Here is a 17,928-nt window from a genome sequence, read left to right as displayed (position 1 = left end):
ACTGAGACTGCTCTTATTAAAGTTACAAGTGAACTAATCGTAGCTAAATCCAAACCCACTACTCCATACTAATTCTTCTTGACCTCTCTGCCGCCTTTGACACTGTTGATCATGTCCTCCTTCTCCAAACTCTTCTATCCCTCCATCTCTGTGACATTGTCCTCTTGTGGTTCTCCTATCTCTCCCAAAATTTGTTCAGTATCTTCTTTTGCAATGACACCTCCTTCTCTCGCCCTGTCTTGGTTGGCGATCTGTTCTTGGTCCCCTTCTGTTCTTTCTTGGCAAACTCATTAACTTCTTTGGATTTTGCTACCATCTGTATGCCGACGACACCCAGATTTATATATTATTAATAAAATATTTTACCAGGAAGGATACATTGAGATTTCTCTTGTTTTCAGGGTCCTGAGTTCACAAAAGATTGCATTGATACAATAGGGTACAATAAAATACAAAATCAATATTAATACACAATATCTACAAAATTGAACATAGAACAGATAGGAAATATATAATCAACCATAACAGGTGCATTTTGTTTTGAGATATGTAGAGAGGCCTGAGAAAGATTTGAAATCGATTTGAGGTCGGTTCATAATTGAAGTGCTCTGTAGGAAAAGGAGGATGGGGCTGCTTTCTTGTTGTATTGAGGTAGACTAAACACCTCTTCTACCTTGCCATGGTGAAGGGGCTTGTGTACTTCAATGAAGCTATGAGCTATACCATGTAGGGACACCCAAGATGAGCAGGTCATAGCAGAGAAGTCAGACAAATCGCGGTCCACTGGAGAAGGAACTAGCAACCCACTCCAGTAACTTTGCTAAGATAACTATATGGACAACCACAACCAGAGACATAATGATATGGCACTGGTAGATGAGCCCCTCAGGTCAGAAGGTGCCTACCACATTACTGAGGAAGAGCAGATGGCGAGTACGAGTAGCACCAGATCTAATGAAGTAGTTGGGACAAAGCCGAAAGGACACCCAACTGCGGATGTGTTTGGAGGGGACAGGAAAGTCCGCTGCTGCAAAGAACAATTTAACATAGGAACCTGGAATGTTAGAACTATGAACCAAGGCAAATTGGATGTGATCAAACATGAGATGACAAGGTTAAACATTGATATCCTGGGAATTAGTGAACTCAAATGGACTGGAATGGGACATTTCACATCAGACAACCATCACATCTTCTACTGTGGTCAAGAATCCTGCAGAAGAAATAGAGTAGCCATAGTTAATTATCGGGTGGGCAAAGCAGTGCTTGGCTACAACCCAATAAATGACAGAATGATTTCAATTCAAATTCAAGGCAAACCATTTAATATCACAGTGATCCAAATTTATGCTCCAACCATGGATGATGAAGAGGCTGAAATTGTCCCGTTCTATGAAGATATTCAACATATGATAGATATAACACCAAGAAAAGATGTTACTATGCTCATAGGAGACTGGAATGCTAAAGTAGGAAACCTAAGACACCTGGAATAACTGGCAAGCTTGGCCTTGGAGTTCAAAATGAAGCAGGTCAGAGAATAGTAGAATTCTGTCAAGATAATTATCTGGTCATAGCAAACACCTTCTTCCAACAGCCTCCGAGACGGCTCTACGGATGGACATCACCAGATGGACAATATAGAAGTCAGATTGACTATATACTTTGCAGCCAAAGATGGAGGCGCTCTATACAGTCAGCAAAAACAAAACCTGGAGCTGACTGTGGCTCGGACTATGAGCTTCTCATTGCAAAGTTCAGAATTAAACTGAAGAAAAGAGGGAAAACCATCAGACCAATCAGATACGATATAAATAATATCCCTTGTGAATATGTAGTGCAAGTAAAGATTAGATTTGAGGGACTAGACATGAACGATACAATGCCTGAAGAACTTTGGACCGAAGTTTGCAATATTATCCATAAACCGCAAGTAAAAATATCCCCAAAAGAAAGAAAGCTAAGAAGGCAAACGGGCTATTTGATGAGGCTTTAAAAATAGCCCAGGAAAGAAGGAAAGCAAAAGGTAGTGGTGATCGGAACCAATTTGTCCAACTGAATGCAGAATTCCAAAGGATAGCAAGAAGAGACAAGGAGACATTCTACAATGAGCAATGTTAATAGATAGAAGATAACAGAATGGCAAAGTCAAGAGATCTATTCAAGAAAATTGGGGATCTAAAAGTTAACTTTCATGCCAAAGTGGGTGTGATAAAAGACAAAAATGGCAGGGATTTAACAGAAGTAGATCAGATAAAGAAGAGATGGCAAGAATACACTGAAGATCTATATAGGAAGGATCTTAACAGCAGTGATGACCTCAATAGTTGGTCCAATGAGATGGAACCAGAAATATTGGAGAGCGAAGTGATATGGGCCCTAGGATGCCTTGCAGATAACAAGGCTGCAGGAGTTGATGATTCCCAATTTAACTATTCAAAATTCTGAAAATGAGGCTGTAAAAATTCTGCTTGCCTTATGTCAACAAATTTGGAAAACTCAACAGTGGCTAAAAGACTGGAAAAGGTCAGTCTACATCCCAATCCCAAAAAAAGGCAATTCCAAAGAGTGCTCCAATTATCGAACAATTGCACTAATTTCACATGCCAGCAAGGTAATGCTTAAGATTCTACAACTTCAACTCAAACAATATATGGACCGGGAGTTACCAGATGTACAAGCTGGGTTCCACAGTGGACGAGGTACAAGAGATCAAATTGCGATGGATAATAGAGAAAGCCAGAGATTTCCAGAAACACATCTACTTCTGCTTCATAGACTATTCTAAAGCCTTTGACTATGTGGATCACAACAACATGTGGCAAGTTCTTAAAGAGATGGGAGTACCAGATAATCTCATCCGCCTCCTGAGGAATCTGTATGTGGACCAAGAAGCCACAATCAGAACTGAACATGGGACAACATAATGGTTCAAGATCAGGAAATGAGTGCGACAAGGTTGTATATTGTCACCTTATTTATTCGACTTATATGCAGAATACATAATACGTAAGGCTGGGCTGGATGAAGCCAAAGCTGGAATCAATATTGCTGGAAGAAAAATCAACAACCTCAGATACGCGGATGATACTACTCTGATGGCTGAAAGTGAGGAAGAACTAAATGACCTGTTGATGAGGGTAAACGCTGGCTTGCTGCTTAAGCAGCTGGCTTTCTGCTTGCTGCTTAACTTTAAAAAGACTAAGCAATCTAGAAAATGGAGATAGGATAGAAATGAGATGGGCCTTAGCTCAGAACAATGGGGGTGGAGATGGGGGGAGGGGGAAGCTCAGAACAGAGGAGGTATGTAATATTGATTCACAAAAAGTACAAATGACTCATGGTAATATTAAATGTATGCTTTCTAATGCAAGGAGCCTATATAACAAAATGGGGGAACTAGAGGCAATAGCATACATTAAACAATACGATATAATAGGCATAACAGAAACATGGTGGGATGAGACACATGACTGGGCAGTTACCTTAAATGGGTACACATTATTTAGAAGGGATAGGAAAAACAAGAAGGGTGGTGGGGTATGTTTGTATGTCAGCCATGAGTTCAAGTCAAATCTTAGGCATGTGGAGTGTGACGAGGAAAATGTGGAAGCTTTATGGGTAGATATCTGCTTGGGGCAAACAAAGGGAAATACGTTATTGGTTGGGATATGTTATAAACCACCAAATGTAAATATTAATGAGGAAGAACTGCTGTTAGAGCAAATTGGTGAAGCTGCAAATCGGGGGAACACATTAATTATTGGAGATTTTAATTACCCGGACATAAATTGGGATAGAGGGACTAGTACTTCAGCTAGGGGAATCCGTTTTTTGAATGTGTTAAATGACACCTTTATGTCACAACTGGTACAAGGACCAACTAGAAAGGATGCTTGTCTGGATCTCGTTATAACAAACAATGTTAATCTTTTAACCAACATTCAAGTAGGGGAGCATTTGGGAAATAGTGATCACAATATGGTAACTTTTTAAATAAACTCAAAAAAGCAAAAGCATGTGGGGTATATTAAAACGTATAATTTTAAAAAAGCCAATTTTAATAAGATTAGGGCAGCTCTACAACATATCAACTGGCATAAACGCCTTAGTGATAAAAACACTGAGTTAAAATGGAAACTATTCAAACAAATATTAGAAAGGTACATTTCACAGTATGTACCATTGGGTAATAAATATAAAAGAAACAAATTAAAACCAATGTGGCTTAGTAGAGAAGTAAAACAAGACATTAAAAATAAGAAAAGGGCTTTTAAAGCATTTAAATCGGACCAATCAGATGCATCCTATATAAGATATAAGGAAGCCAATAATACTTGCAAAAAGGCAATTAAAGTGGCTAAACTAGAAAATGAGAAATTGATAGCCAAAGAATGCAAAACCAACCCCAAACATTTTTTCAAGTACATTAATTCTAAAAAAACCAAAAAATGAAAGTGTAGGTACACTGAAAACAGAGATGGGTCTGTTAGTCAATGATGACCAGGAAAAGGCAGAAATTTTAAATAACAATTTTTCTTCGGTATATATTAATGAGGATCCTATGGCAAGAGATATGCATATGATTGCTGCAACAAACTTGCAGATAACTTGTGATTGGATAACTCGAGACAAGGTGCTACAGCTATTAAAGAAAATTAATGTAAATAAAGCTCCGGGGCCTGACGGTATCCACCCACGAGTACTTAAGGAGCTAAGTGGGGAAATAAGTGAACCTCTGTATTTAATTTTTCAAGATTCTTTTGTTTCAGGTATTGTACCGGAGGATTGGAGGAAGGCAGATGTTGTTCCTATATTTAAAAAGGGTTCAAAATCCTTGCCTGGAAATTATAGACCTGTGAGCTTAACTTCTGTGACTGGGAAATTATTTGAACGGCTATTAAGGGATAATATTCAGGAATTCATTGGGAAGAACTGTGTTATTAGCAATAATCAGCATGGTTTTATGAAACATAGGTCATGTCAAACTAACCTAATTGCATTCTACGAAGAAGTAAGTAGAAATATAGATCAGGGTGTTGCAGTGGATGTGATCTACTTGGATTTTGCCAAGGCATTTGATACGGTTCCTCACAATAGGTTAGTCTTCAAACTAAAAGAAATTGGTCTAGATGAATATTCTTGTTCTTGGGTAGAACATTGGCTTAAGGATAGAGTACAGCGAGTTGTCATAAATGGTAAAATTTCAAGCTGGACAAAAGTGGTAAGTGGTGTCCCTCAAGGTTCTGTTTTGGGACCGCTTCTATTTAACATATTTATAAATGATCTTGAAATGGGCATTGAAAGCCATGTATCAGTGTTTGCAGATGACACAAAACTTTGCAAAGTAATAAAATGTGAGCAGGTTATTGCCTTGCTGCAGAGGGATTTGGATAGATTGGGGGACTGGGCACTAAAATGGCAGATGAAATTTAACATAGAAAAATGCAAAGTTATGCACTTCGGGGTTAAGAATGCACAAGCAATTTACACCCTAAATGGTAGTGAACTAGGGATAACCACACACGAGAAGGATTTGGGAATTGTTATAGACAACAAATTAGGTAGCAATATGCAATGTCAATCTGCCGTTGCTAAGGCCAGTAAGGTTTTGTCATGTATAAATAGGGGCATAAATTCTCGAGATGAAAATATAAATTTGCCTCTTTATAAATCGCTGGTAAGACCACACCTTGAATATGCTGTGCAATTTTGGGCACCTGTTCTAAAGAAGGATATCATGGCACTAGAAAAAGTGCAGAGACGAGCTACAAAATTGATAAAAGGAATGGAGCATTTTAGTTATGAAGAAAGGTTAAAAAATGTTAATCTCTTCAGTTTGGAAAAACGGCGCCTTAGAGGGGATATGATAACATTATACAAATATATTCGGGGCCAGTACAAACCATTATCTGGAAATCTATTCATAAACAGGGCTATACATAGGACACAAGGTCACACATTTAGGCTTGAAGATAGCAGATTTAATCTAAGGCAAAGAAAAGGTTTTTTTTACAGTAAGAGTAATAAGGATATGGAATTCATTGCCGGAAGAGGTGGTTTTGTCAGAGTCTATACAGATGTTTAAACTGCAATTGGATAAATACTTGCAAAAACATAACATACAGGGATACAATTTCTAATTAGTGGGGAGATAGCTGCTTGATCCAAGGAGACATCTGACTTCTGTTTTGGGGTCAAGAAGGAATTTTTTCCTAGTTTGTTGCAAAATTGGAAGCGCTTCAGACTGGGTTTTTTGCCTTCTTTTGGATCAACAGCAAAAGCATATGTGAGGAAGGCTGAACTTGATGGACGCAAGTCTCTTTTCAGCTATGTAACTATGTAACTATGTAACTATCATGGCAAACAGCAATGTTAGTTCCTGGCAAATAAATGAGGAAGAAGTGGAGGCAGATTTTATTTTCCTGGAATCCAAGTTCTCTTCAGATGTTGATTGAAGTCATGAAATTAAAAGCCGTTTGCTTCTGGGGAGGAAAGCTAAGGCAAGTTTGGACAAGCTGGTAAAAAACTAAATATATTACATTATCAACAAATGTCTGCATAGTCAGAACTATGGTATTCCCTGTAGTAACATACGGATGTGAGAGCTGGACTATAAAAAATGCTGAGCGTCATATAATTGATGCCTTTGAACTGTGGTGTTGGCGAAACTGATAAGAATCCCTTGGATTGCAAGAAGATCCAATAAATCTGTACTACAGGAAATCAAGAAAAACTGTTCACTGGAAGCCATGACCACGAGGCTGAAGCTCAAATATTTTGGCCATATAATGAGAAGACATGATTCTCTAGAGAAGACTGATGCTGGGAAAAATTGAAGGCACACGAAGAAGGGGACGACAGAGATGGAGATGGATAGATGAGGTCACTGAAGCCACGGACATAAAGTTGTTGGAGCTCAGAGGGGAAGTGACTGACAGATGTACCCGGCGTGCTATATGGTCACAGAGAGTCGGACACGACTGAATGACTAAACAACACCAAGAATAAATAAAGTGCTGGTACTGAATCTGAGGTTATAGGAGATGGGAACAGCAGGTGAGATCATTTGGCTCAGGTAGGGTGGGAGCTTCCCAGAAAAGCTCTTAAACACAAGGTGGAAAGATGAAGTGTGCGTCTAGATTCCAGCGACAGCCAGTTTAGTTCTTTTAGCATGTTACAATGGTGGGTCATGTAATAACATTGTAGCACAAAGCAACAGAACAAGTTATACAATGTATTAAGGTGGGTTTGTGGTGCAGGTGCTACAATGTAATTACATGACCCACCATTGTAACATGCTAAAAGAACTAAACTGGCTGTCGCTGGAATCCAGACGCACACTTTATCTTTCCAGCCTTGTGTTTAAGAGCTTTTCTGGGAAGCTCCCACCCTACCTGAGCCAAATGATCTTCCCTGCTGTTCCCATATCCTATAACCTCAGATTCAGTACCAGCACTTTATTTAGTCTTGTTGTTGTTTAGTCGTTCAGTCGTGTCCGACTCTCCGTGACCATATGGACCATAGCACGCCAGGTACATCTGTCAGTCACTGCCCCTCTGAGCTTGGGGGACACCGACAGAGAGTGGTTGGAGGGAAGAGGCAGAGTCCGATAAATAAACACTGAAAGGACGCTGAGAGAGGTAGGAGGAGCACCAGGAGAGAGCAGTATCTCGTAGACCAAAATTACGGAGAATGTGAAGAAGCTGTTGATGAGCAACAGTGTCAAAGGCAGCAGAAAGATCAAGGAGAATTAGGATAGAGTAATGGCCGTAAGATTTAGCAGCAATTAAATTGTTGGATACTTTGGTCACAGCTGTAACGGAGCTCCGTGTACTCCGACCGAGTACCCTCCGTTGATGGACGCTTCCTAGCTTGCGCCGAGGACCACAAGCACCGCACTGGACACCACAACCACCGCAGACTCCACAACCGCCGTAGCTTAACTGGAGCCGCGCCGTCTTCCGTCCACCCTGGAATGAACCTCCAGCATTCAGGACCATGTGGGGAAGACCTCTCCTCCAGGAGAGCGTATCAGGAACAAGAAGTCAGTAGTTAAAGCTCAAGGGAGTATGTAGCACATAGCAATCCCCAGTGTGATACAGCAATTCTCTCCAATAACGAGACAAGGCTACGTTTTGAAGGATCAAGAAGAACTCAGGACTGGGACACCCAGCCTGCTTTTTATTACAAAAAGGTACACACAGGACACTCCCAGGGGGAGGTTGAAATTAACCAATCACATACATGGTACCACCCCCACGTCTCCTCCCCTCAGATAAACATATAACATAATTAAAGCATACAGTAAAAATACAGTTTTCACACATACACTGAAACTTTAAAACTATACATTCAATCTCCATGTATATTTGAACTCAGCATACATCAAACATAAACACTTCCAAAAATCAGCCAAATCCCTCCAGTGGATCAAAAGTTAGCTGGAGGTCCCTTTATGACCGACCGCAAGCACAATTTCCTGCCCAAAACAGTTCCATAGATTTGGGCTGTGCGGTCGGTCAATTTCATGCGGAAAAACGACATTTCGAACGGGACTTAGTCTCTGGAGCTGAAAAACGGAGTGTAGGAGAAGGTAAGGGTCAGCGGTGTTCGGCAAAATGTGTAGCCGATTTCAGTTCCACAGAATCTTTAGCATACACTGCTGACCGCATCTGAATGAACAAAGATGGCCGCCGCCACGTGTTCGTTTGCACGAACTGAGGCCACCCAGTGGTCGGCAATTACCCTGCAGTAACCTCACAGCCTGGGAGGTAAATTGAAGATTATGCTAGCGCTAGTGTACTTATAATCTTAATTTTAATAATGACAGGAGGCGAGTATTTTGCATTACTCTCTTTACTAAACTCCACAGCAGTAAAGAAAGTGAAAACATTTAAACCAATCAAAATGCAAAACAGTGAGCATATAGTCCCTGTGAACAGGCTCCTCCCCCTCTTTCGGAGCGACATCGGAACAGGGAATAAGGTTGATGATAAAGTCTGTAATGAACATCAGTAGTAATCTTTAACGGGAGTGATGAACTTCTTGGCTTGAGTAGAAAAACAGGTACCAACAGGTGAAGTGTCCAATAGGGTCTTTGGTCTTTGAAATATGAGCCGTAATCCTATGGATATGTGGTAGATGTTCCCAATCTTTGCGAAGTTAAACTGAAAGGAGAATATGAGAAGGTTAGGCACCGGTCTTAAAACTGTTTGTAGTCATGACAGTGATCCATCGGATAATATTGCATTAATAATAATAATTGCGAGTTCAGTGTGGAATCTACTAGTAGTTTAATAGGCTGATGATAATAATGGATATGTTAAGCCAACACATTAATATTGAGAAACAATTAGACAACAGGAAAGGAAAGATGTAGACAAGAAATATAACTAGAGTAGTTCCCCTCCTCCGGGTGGGAAGGGTGGGAAAATACTCGCCTCCTGTCATTATTAAAATTAAGATTATAAGTACACTAGCGCTAGCATAATCTTCAATTTTATCACATGACAGGAGGCTTCCTATTTTGCATTTTTAACGCTGTAGGATAAGAGACATAGCCGCACCGGAGTTCGGTCGGAAATAGAAGGTGCAGAATGTAGATTCTCTAGACCAGTCTGCGGAGCGTAGGATATCCGATAGGGAAGCGCCCGCCATAAAGGCTGAGGATGCTGCTGCTCCGCGCACCGAGTGGGCTCCAAACGTAGTGTCAACGCCGGCTAGCGATAGTAGCCAGCGAACCCATCTTGCTAGAGTGGTGGTAGTGATGGGGACATGTGGTCTAACGTATGACACTAGGAGTTGACCTGATGGTGAGGATCGGAGTGGTAGGGTAGCTTCCACGTATTGTTGTAGAGTGGAGACGACACAGAGTTGTGGATCTGTGGGGAAGAAAGGATAAAACACAGATGTGGAGTCCGTCTTAGTGCGACGAGATATCCGGAATGTAACTCCTTCAGGGGAGATTGAGAAAGCGTCTATGTCCAGAGCTCGAATGTCTGAGACCCTGCGGAAGGAGACCAGGCAAAGCAAGACTGTGAGTTTTGCTGATAGCTGACGGAGGGAGAGTCTGTCGTTAGTTGGCCAATCTCTCAGGAATCGGAGGATAATGTCGACGTCCCAGAATTGAGAATATTTCGGCCCTGGGGGGCGTTGTAATCGAATGCCTCTCATGAGTCGACATACGAGTGGGTCCTTTCCCACCGGGATCCCTTGAATGGGGACATGGGCCGCTGAAATAGCTGAACGGATTACGTTTAGTGATCTGTAGGATCGGCCCAATGAGAATAGGTGAGATAGGAAGTTCAAAATGGTTGAAATAGTGGCCGTAAATGGATCGAAGTTTCGTTCCAGACACCAAGTGGACCAGGAATTCCAGGCGGATAGGTAGCATCTTCTGGTTCCAGGGGCCCATGAGTCCCATAGTAGTTCCTTAGCAGCCTGCGATAGTTCGCCGACTTGCCAGGAGCCCCTGAAAGCGTCCAAGCCACCAGATGGAGATGATTGTCTAAGATGAGAGGATGCGGATTGCCTTTGGGATCTGTGAGAATGTACTGATGATGAGGTAGTAGGAGAGGATCGTTGCATGATAGAGCTAGGAGATCTGGGAACCATGGTTGTCCCCTCCATAGTGGAGTGATGAGTACCAGCGAGGTTTGCTGGTTCTTCAGGTAGTGTATGGTCCTCGCTATCATGGCGAAGGGAGGGAAGGCGTAGGCTCCCGTGATTGGCCATGGTTGTAGAAATGCGTCCACTGCTGCACACTCCGGGTCTGGGAGCCAGCTGAAGTATAATTTCATTTGTCTGTTGTTGCGGGACGCAAATAGATCTAGGTGGAGTGGACCTAGGCGATCCGCGATGTGGTTGAAGATTTGTGGATCCAATTTCCAGTCGCTGGTGTCCCGCCAGTGGCGTGAGAACCAATCCGCTGTGAGGTTCGTCTCTCCTGGGAGGTATTCCGCCGTGAGGGAGATGTTGCGAGGTAGGCAGAAGTTGAAGATGTCTTTCGTTATTTCTGATAGGAGCCGGGAGCGGGCTCCGCCTAGGCGGTTGATGTAGCGGACTGCGGAGATGTTGTCCATCCGGAGGAGGATGCAGCAGTCCGACTTGTCCTTCGCTAGGCTTCGGATGGCGAAGGACCCCGCCAGAAGTTCTAGGCAGTTTATATGTAAGTTGAGGTCCTGGGATGTCCAGGCACCTCCTGTCGATATATTTCCGCTCGTTGCGCCCCATCCCCAGAGGCTGGCGTCTGATTCTAGTATCATGTCGGGAGCCTTTCCGAAGATGGCTCGGCCGTTCCACGCCTCCATGCTGTCCAACCACCATCTGAGTTCGTCTCTGACTTCCTCTGTCATCGGGACCAGCTGGTCGTAGGAGGGGTTTTCCCTGAGGAAGGAAGCTTTGAGACGTTGCATCGCCCGGTAGTGAAGTGGACCCGGGAATATAGCTTGAATGGAAGCAGAGAGAAGTCCCACTATGCGTGCGAGGGCGCGGAGTGGAATGGTGTGGCAGCGGATGGCTCTGCGTAATTCCTTGCGGATGGCTGAGATTTTTGTTGTTGGCAGCCGTAGGGTGCTGGAGATGGAATCTATCTCGAATCCCAGAAATTGTACCGTCTGTGACGGGGAGATAGCCGACTTCTGAAAGTTCACTATGAAGCCCAGAGATGACAGGAGATCCGTGGTATACCGTGTGTGACGTATCAGTCTGAGTCTGTCTGAGCAGAACAGTAGGAGGTCGTCTAGGTATATGATGCAGCGAATTCCTTGCGCTCGAATATGTGCGACCACGGGCTTCATCAGTTTGGTGAAACACCAAGGGGCCGAGCTGAGGCCGAAGGGGAGGCACGTGAATTGCCAGGGAAGGCCTTGCCAGTGGAAACGAAGGTATTGTCTGCAGGATTGGTGGACGGGAACTGATAGGTAAGCGTCCTTGAGATCTAATCTCGTGAACCAATCCTTGTCTTGTAGCAGGTCTCGTAGAAGATGTATGCCTTCCATCTTGAAGTGGTTGTAAGAAACGAATTCGTTGAGTAGTCGTAGGTTTATGACGGGCCGAAGGTCTCCCGTTTTCTTCTTTACCAAGAAGATGTTGCTGAAAAAGCCTAGAGGGTCGGAGGCGGGTTCGATCGCGCCTTTCGAGTATAGGGTTTGAAGTTCGTCGTCGATGAGAGAGGTGTCTATCCTTGAGTTGTGGATGGGACGTGGTAGTTCCGTCTGTCGTGGTTCGTCTACGAAGTCTATGACGTAGCCTTGTACCGTCTGAAGGACCCATGCGTCCGTGGAGATGGAGGTCCATTCCTGAAAGAAAAGGGATATACGACCTGCTGTATGCATGGGGAGAGGAGAATGAGTGAAATGGTTGCTTACCTGAGGAAAAACGAGCTCTGCCTCGGGTGCGTGGTCCTCGACCCCTGTCTGCGCCTCGAGTGTAGGAGTATGGGCGATATCCCGCCTCTGGGTAAAAAGGTTGGGGTCTCGTAGAGCGGGGGCCTGAAGGCCAAAATCGGCTGGCAGCACGGCCCCTTTGGCGGCCAGCCCGTCCAAAAACACCCCTGGTAGGGTTTTGTTTGAAGACTCTACGCATAGAAGTCTGAGCCTTGTTTAAGGATGCGTAGACGTTTACATGTCTGCTTAGCTCTTTTAGGAAAGCTTCTCCAAAGAGCTTGCCCTGTGCCATAGGACCTAGTTCCTTGGTGCCCAACTCCACCAATTTCCCGTCAATGCGGAGAAGTGCTGCTTTGCGTCGCTCAGAAGATAAGGCGACATTGGCATTACCCACAAAACAGAAGCACCTTTGTGCCCATTCCCGCACATCATGCGCCCATTCTCGTACCATAGTAGCGTCAAATTGATCGGCTTTGGTTAGGGCGTCGTCAGCTAAAAACATAATTCTGGACAATGGTCCCACAGCATCCAGGAGTTTATCCTGTACCCCTCTGAACCCTTTCTCCACACCTTTGCGTGGGTCGCGGCCACCTCGCGACATAAAGGTGGTCATCACCTGGTCAAATTCTGGAGTGTCCGCAACGTGATCAGGTAAAAACGGTCGTGGGCATTCCGACCTTAAGCGGTTGCGGACTGTCTTGTCCATGGACTTCCGTAACCAGAGGTGCATGAACCTCGCTAAGTGGTCGGGCGGTGTCCAGTCGCTTGAGCGTGGGTGTCGTATTTTTCGTGGGTCAAACAGTTTTTGCCCTAACGGGTCTAATATAGTGTCTTCATCTTCTTGCGGGGTCTCCGCAGTGTCTGGTTCATGGGGTTCTCCCGTGAACGTGTGTTGTGGGAAAAAGGATTGGGATCCTGAATCTGCATCCCAAGCGTCTTCGTTGGAATCTGAGTCATCCGCTTGCCATTCATCTATGATGGCCATGGGTTTAGCTTGCGATTCTTCTTCATCTGAAGAATACTCATGTTGCGGGTTCGGGGTGGTGGCTATAGTGGGTTTAGCGCGTTTGGCGGGAATTTTGCCTTTAATAGGGTTTTGGAGACCCTTTTCGCCTTTCCAGTGGCGTTTGCCCGTGAAAGTTTCTGGGCTTTTGCGTGATTCTGGTTCGTCAGAATCTGAGTCATTGCGGGTTGTGTGGGTTTTTGATGGTTTCCTCTTGTCGGGACCAGAGGCCATCATTTTGGAGAGAACTTTCTCCATGGAGGCGGATACGGCCTCGTTTACCATATTTTGGAGCTCTGTTGTCTGAGAGGTCTCCATAATGCCTGAATATGTTTGGCACAGGGCGTATAATAGAGGTCAGTATGTTGTATAGTGACAGAAATAAGCTGTTGTGATATCTTTATGCGAGCCCCAGCAGGGTGTAATAATTTGTTTTCGTTGTACAGAGTACAAATTACCCCAGCAGGGTTCAATAAAAGGTAATGGTTTGAGAAAACCAAATAACCCCAGCAGGGTTGTAAATATATATAATACCCCAGCAGGGTATGTAGTGGTATGAAAGGGAAAGTATACCCTCCGGGTTCTGTCCAAAGGCAGAGTATAATGCCAGAAATTATAGTAGTAATAGATAGTGCCAGTAAGGCAGGATGCAAACCACTGGTTGGGATTTTTTGTTCTGGGCCTCACCCAGGTTGTAGAGGTGGCCACAAAGCGACCTCTGTAGCAGCACAATTTAAGGGCAGCACCCCAAGTATGCACAGGTAAAATACCTAAGTGCTTAAACAGCTTTACAACGGTTTTTAAACAGCTAAAAAGCTTAACTGACCTCAGCGACAGTATCGTACAAAAATCCGTGAAGGGAGCTCCTGTGTGACCCTCGCGGCACTCGCGGCACTCACAAAATGGCGTCCGTAATCTCGCGAGATGCGTGATTAAAGATGGCCGCCGTGAGTGTAGCCGCGGCTGGAGCCGAGCCGCGGGAACTGAGTGAGAAAGGCCGATAGCCGGTAAAGTTCTGGGGCCGCCCGAGGGCGGAATGGAAATGACGGAAAAGGTGGGAAGAACCGGGAGCGAAGTTGCTGGAAAGCAACCAGTCCCAGTAAGGAGCATAAGAATTAAGATAGTTAGAAAAGAAGAATACAGATAATAGAAATAGGTAATAATAATATAATAATATATAAAAATATATAAAAGAATATATAGCGATAACAATGAAACATATAAATATTATGAGGTAATAGGGAAGAGCCAAAAACTCTGACCTGTCTGCGATGGAGCAGTAAAGAAAGAGGGGGAGGAGCCTGTTCACAGGGACTATATGCTCACTGTTTTGCATTTTGATTGGTTTAAATGTTTTCACTTTCTTTACTGCTGTGGAGTTTAGTAAAGAGAGTAATGCAAAATAGGAAGCCTCCTGTCATGTGATAAAATTGCCTGCACACTTTAACTCCTGGGTGGTCTGCCTGTGTGGTACTTGGTTCAGTAAGCCCTATTTACTGAACCAAGTGGGAGAAAGCCAGGAACAAGTTATTTTACAGGTCTGGGGACATAGTCTTAAAGGAGCATTGTTCACCACAGTTATAAGATGTCCCCAGATGGTTCTTAAAGGGCCATACACACCGAATAAAAGTCCATACGTTTCCAGGGGCCATAGTCATGAGGAAGGAGGCTGGCAAATAGGCTTCTCCACAATCCAGGGAAGCAGGGCAATTTTCCATTTAAAGGGCCAGTTACAAATAGCGATTTGTAACAACAGCCATTTGAACAGAATGACCAGCACAGAATGCAGACTGAAGGGGGTCAAGCAGAGAGTTGGATTTGAGAAAGTCAGTCAGTCTCGTGTACCCAACTCTCTCTCGAGGATCTTGGAGGCAAATGGCAGTAGCGAGATATGGCGGTAGTTGGATGGGGAGTTGGGGTCAAGGCTGGGCTTTTTCAGAATTGGGGTTACAGTTGCATGTTTGAAAGGTGTAGGAAATGTGCCAGAGGAAAGGGAGAGATTGAAAATTTTAGTGAGAGGAAGAGCAAGAGAGGGAGACAAAGTACAGATGAGGTATGAGGGAATAGGATCGAGGGAACAGGTGGTGGGGCGGGTGGACTTGAGCAGAGCAGAAACCTCTTCTGCTGTGGCAGGTGCGAATGAGTGTAGAATGGTGGAGGGAGTGGGGTTGGGTGATGCATACGTAGGGGAAGGAGAGCAATTAGCGATCTCTTCTCTGATTGTAGAGATCTGCTCAGTGAAGTGAGATGCAAAGTTTGTGGCGGATAAGGTGGTAGAAGGAGGGGGAGTAAAAGGGCGAAGAAGAGCATCGAAAGCGTAAAATAGGTGTTTGGATTGATGGGACAGTGTACGTATGAGGGTGTTAAATTAATTTACTTTTGCAGCGGAAAGAGCCAGGCTGTAGGAGCGCAGTATAAATTTATAATGGAGGAAGTCAGATGCAAAGGGAGACTTTCTCCAGCAGCGTTCAGCAGTTCTAGAACATTTTTGGAGGTAACGGGTCAGCTTGGTGTGCCACGGTTGTAATTGGGGGCGCTTAATGCGTTTCATTGTAGGAGGTGCCATGATGTTGAGTTGAGAGGAGAGAGTTGAGTTGTAGAGTGAGGTTGCAGAGTTAGGGCAAGTTAGATTTGAGAATGATTAAAGGAAACTTGGAGTTTGGTGGAGAAATGCTGGAGATAGATGATGGCAATTCTTAAAGGAGTGGGCTTAAAAAGGAGGACAGTGTGAACTTTAAAGGAAGAAAAGGAAAGGGCAGGGGCAAGGAGGATAGGTTGAAAGGTACATTGAGGGGAGAGAAGGATGCCTACACCACCTCCTTTACAGTCGAGTCTGTGAGTGTGGAAGAATTGTAGTCCACCGAAACATAATGAAGCGGGAGAGGGGGGCAGCCAGGTCTCAGTGAGTGCCAGTATTGTGAGTGAGTTAAAGATGACAAGGTCGTGTATACCTGTTGATGTAATATTACTACGGATTCCAGAGTGCACACTGAATGTTGGTAAAGGAGGATAACCTGCAGGGTTTGTGGATGAGGTTTGGGTGGTTTCTGGTTGTCTTAGTGTGAGCAGACGATGTTATAAGTGACAGCTTACGGAATCTATTTACCTACAAAGTTTTAAACGAGCCCTGGGTAAAAGATTGTTTATCCTGATGGACTATTTTCGCCTATATTCCATAGCGGATAATCTTACACTACAGGTTTATAAATAATCCCCCTTGTTTCCAAACAATTCAAACATTTAGCGAGCACAACATACTCCTCTTCTGAATAGCAATGATTGTAAAAAACATATCACAGTGTGAAACTGGCACTAGAAGATATAAGGTATTTTAAGTCATTGCCCTTACAAACTAAATTTGTATCTAAAAGAATTAAACTGAAAACTCCAGAACATTTAATGTGATACCCAGCATTCTTGGTTGCTAAGCAACTTTGCCATCTGCCACTTTTTTTTTGCAGCTGCAGATACACTTAAATGCAGAACCATTTACTTACTAGTTACATTGATTAACAGCACAACAATCTATTAATCTCAGGCCATGGGTAATTATAAAAAAATAAATAAAAATAAATAAATAAATGTAGAACACATAAAAGAATTGCACCTAACACCTTAATGTCAAATACATTCATCCTGAAAATGTTAGTTGACAATATTAGCATTTTATTTTTTTAAATTAAGATTAGACAGCTGTTTGCCTCATTTACAGGTAATATGCTGTCTATAGACTCTAGATTTGATTTATGAATTGTTATCTCTTTGTTGAATACATGTCGGATCAGAATTGGCCTCTATTTTTGCTTTTCTATCTTTTTACAACAAAAAGCGAAATATGCATTCATTGAATTTGTAAGAAATTAAAGTGATACTGTAATGCTAGGAATACAAGAGAAATAGAGTTCCCTCTTGCCCACCCACCCCCCGTGCAGCAAAGGTGAAAAACCTCTTGTAACACTTACCGATTCTGTCTGCACTCCGCCTCCTCTGATGTCATCAACATCTTGCTATTACTCACCCGAGGGCTAAAGTGCAGCGAGCATATAAGGCACTCCAAATAGGAAAGCTTGACTCAATGTTTTCCTATGTGTTATTTAACAGAAGCTGGATGTCGTCATGCAAAGTGTGAGGATGTCCAGCATCAGTTAGGCGACCTAAAGTTCTGTAAGATCCCGGAGGTGGCTCTAGTGGCTGTCTGGTAGACAGAGGCTGTATTAGTGTTGCAATATAAAAAAAAAAATCATTGCAGGACTAAGGGCAAAAGGGACACTGTACCCAGCCCACTTCAATGAGCTGAAATGGTCTGGGTGCCTATAGTGTCCCTTTAAGGATGGGAATATAATTATGACTTCTTCTTTAAATGGTTACTTTAACTATTAAAACCTCTGCAGCTTGCTGTAGTGGTTATGATGCCACAAACACTCTGGTACTATTCCTCGGTCTGTTTCTTTCCTATATCCCTACTCTCATACCGGCTTCTATTGAGCTGATGGAGCTGGAGAATCTGTATTCTGATAGTTATGTTTATTCAATGAC

The 17,928-nt window shown here is 43.4% G+C and overlaps 2 pseudogenes; both read left to right on the top strand.

Annotated features, from left to right (window-relative positions):
• Nucleotides 1-833: 833 nt before the first annotated feature.
• On the top strand, nucleotides 834-1,996 carry LOC134576875 (craniofacial development protein 2-like; annotated as a pseudogene).
• Nucleotides 1,997-2,139: 143 nt separating this feature from the next.
• Nucleotides 2,140-2,927, top strand: LOC134576874 (uncharacterized; annotated as a pseudogene).
• Nucleotides 2,928-17,928: the final 15,001 nt, after the last annotated feature.

Source organism: Pelobates fuscus, chromosome 11, assembly GCF_036172605.1.
Source record: "Pelobates fuscus isolate aPelFus1 chromosome 11, aPelFus1.pri, whole genome shotgun sequence".
Lineage (NCBI taxonomy): Eukaryota > Metazoa > Chordata > Amphibia > Anura > Pelobatidae > Pelobates > Pelobates fuscus.
This window is presented reverse-complemented; position numbering and strand designations above follow the sequence as displayed.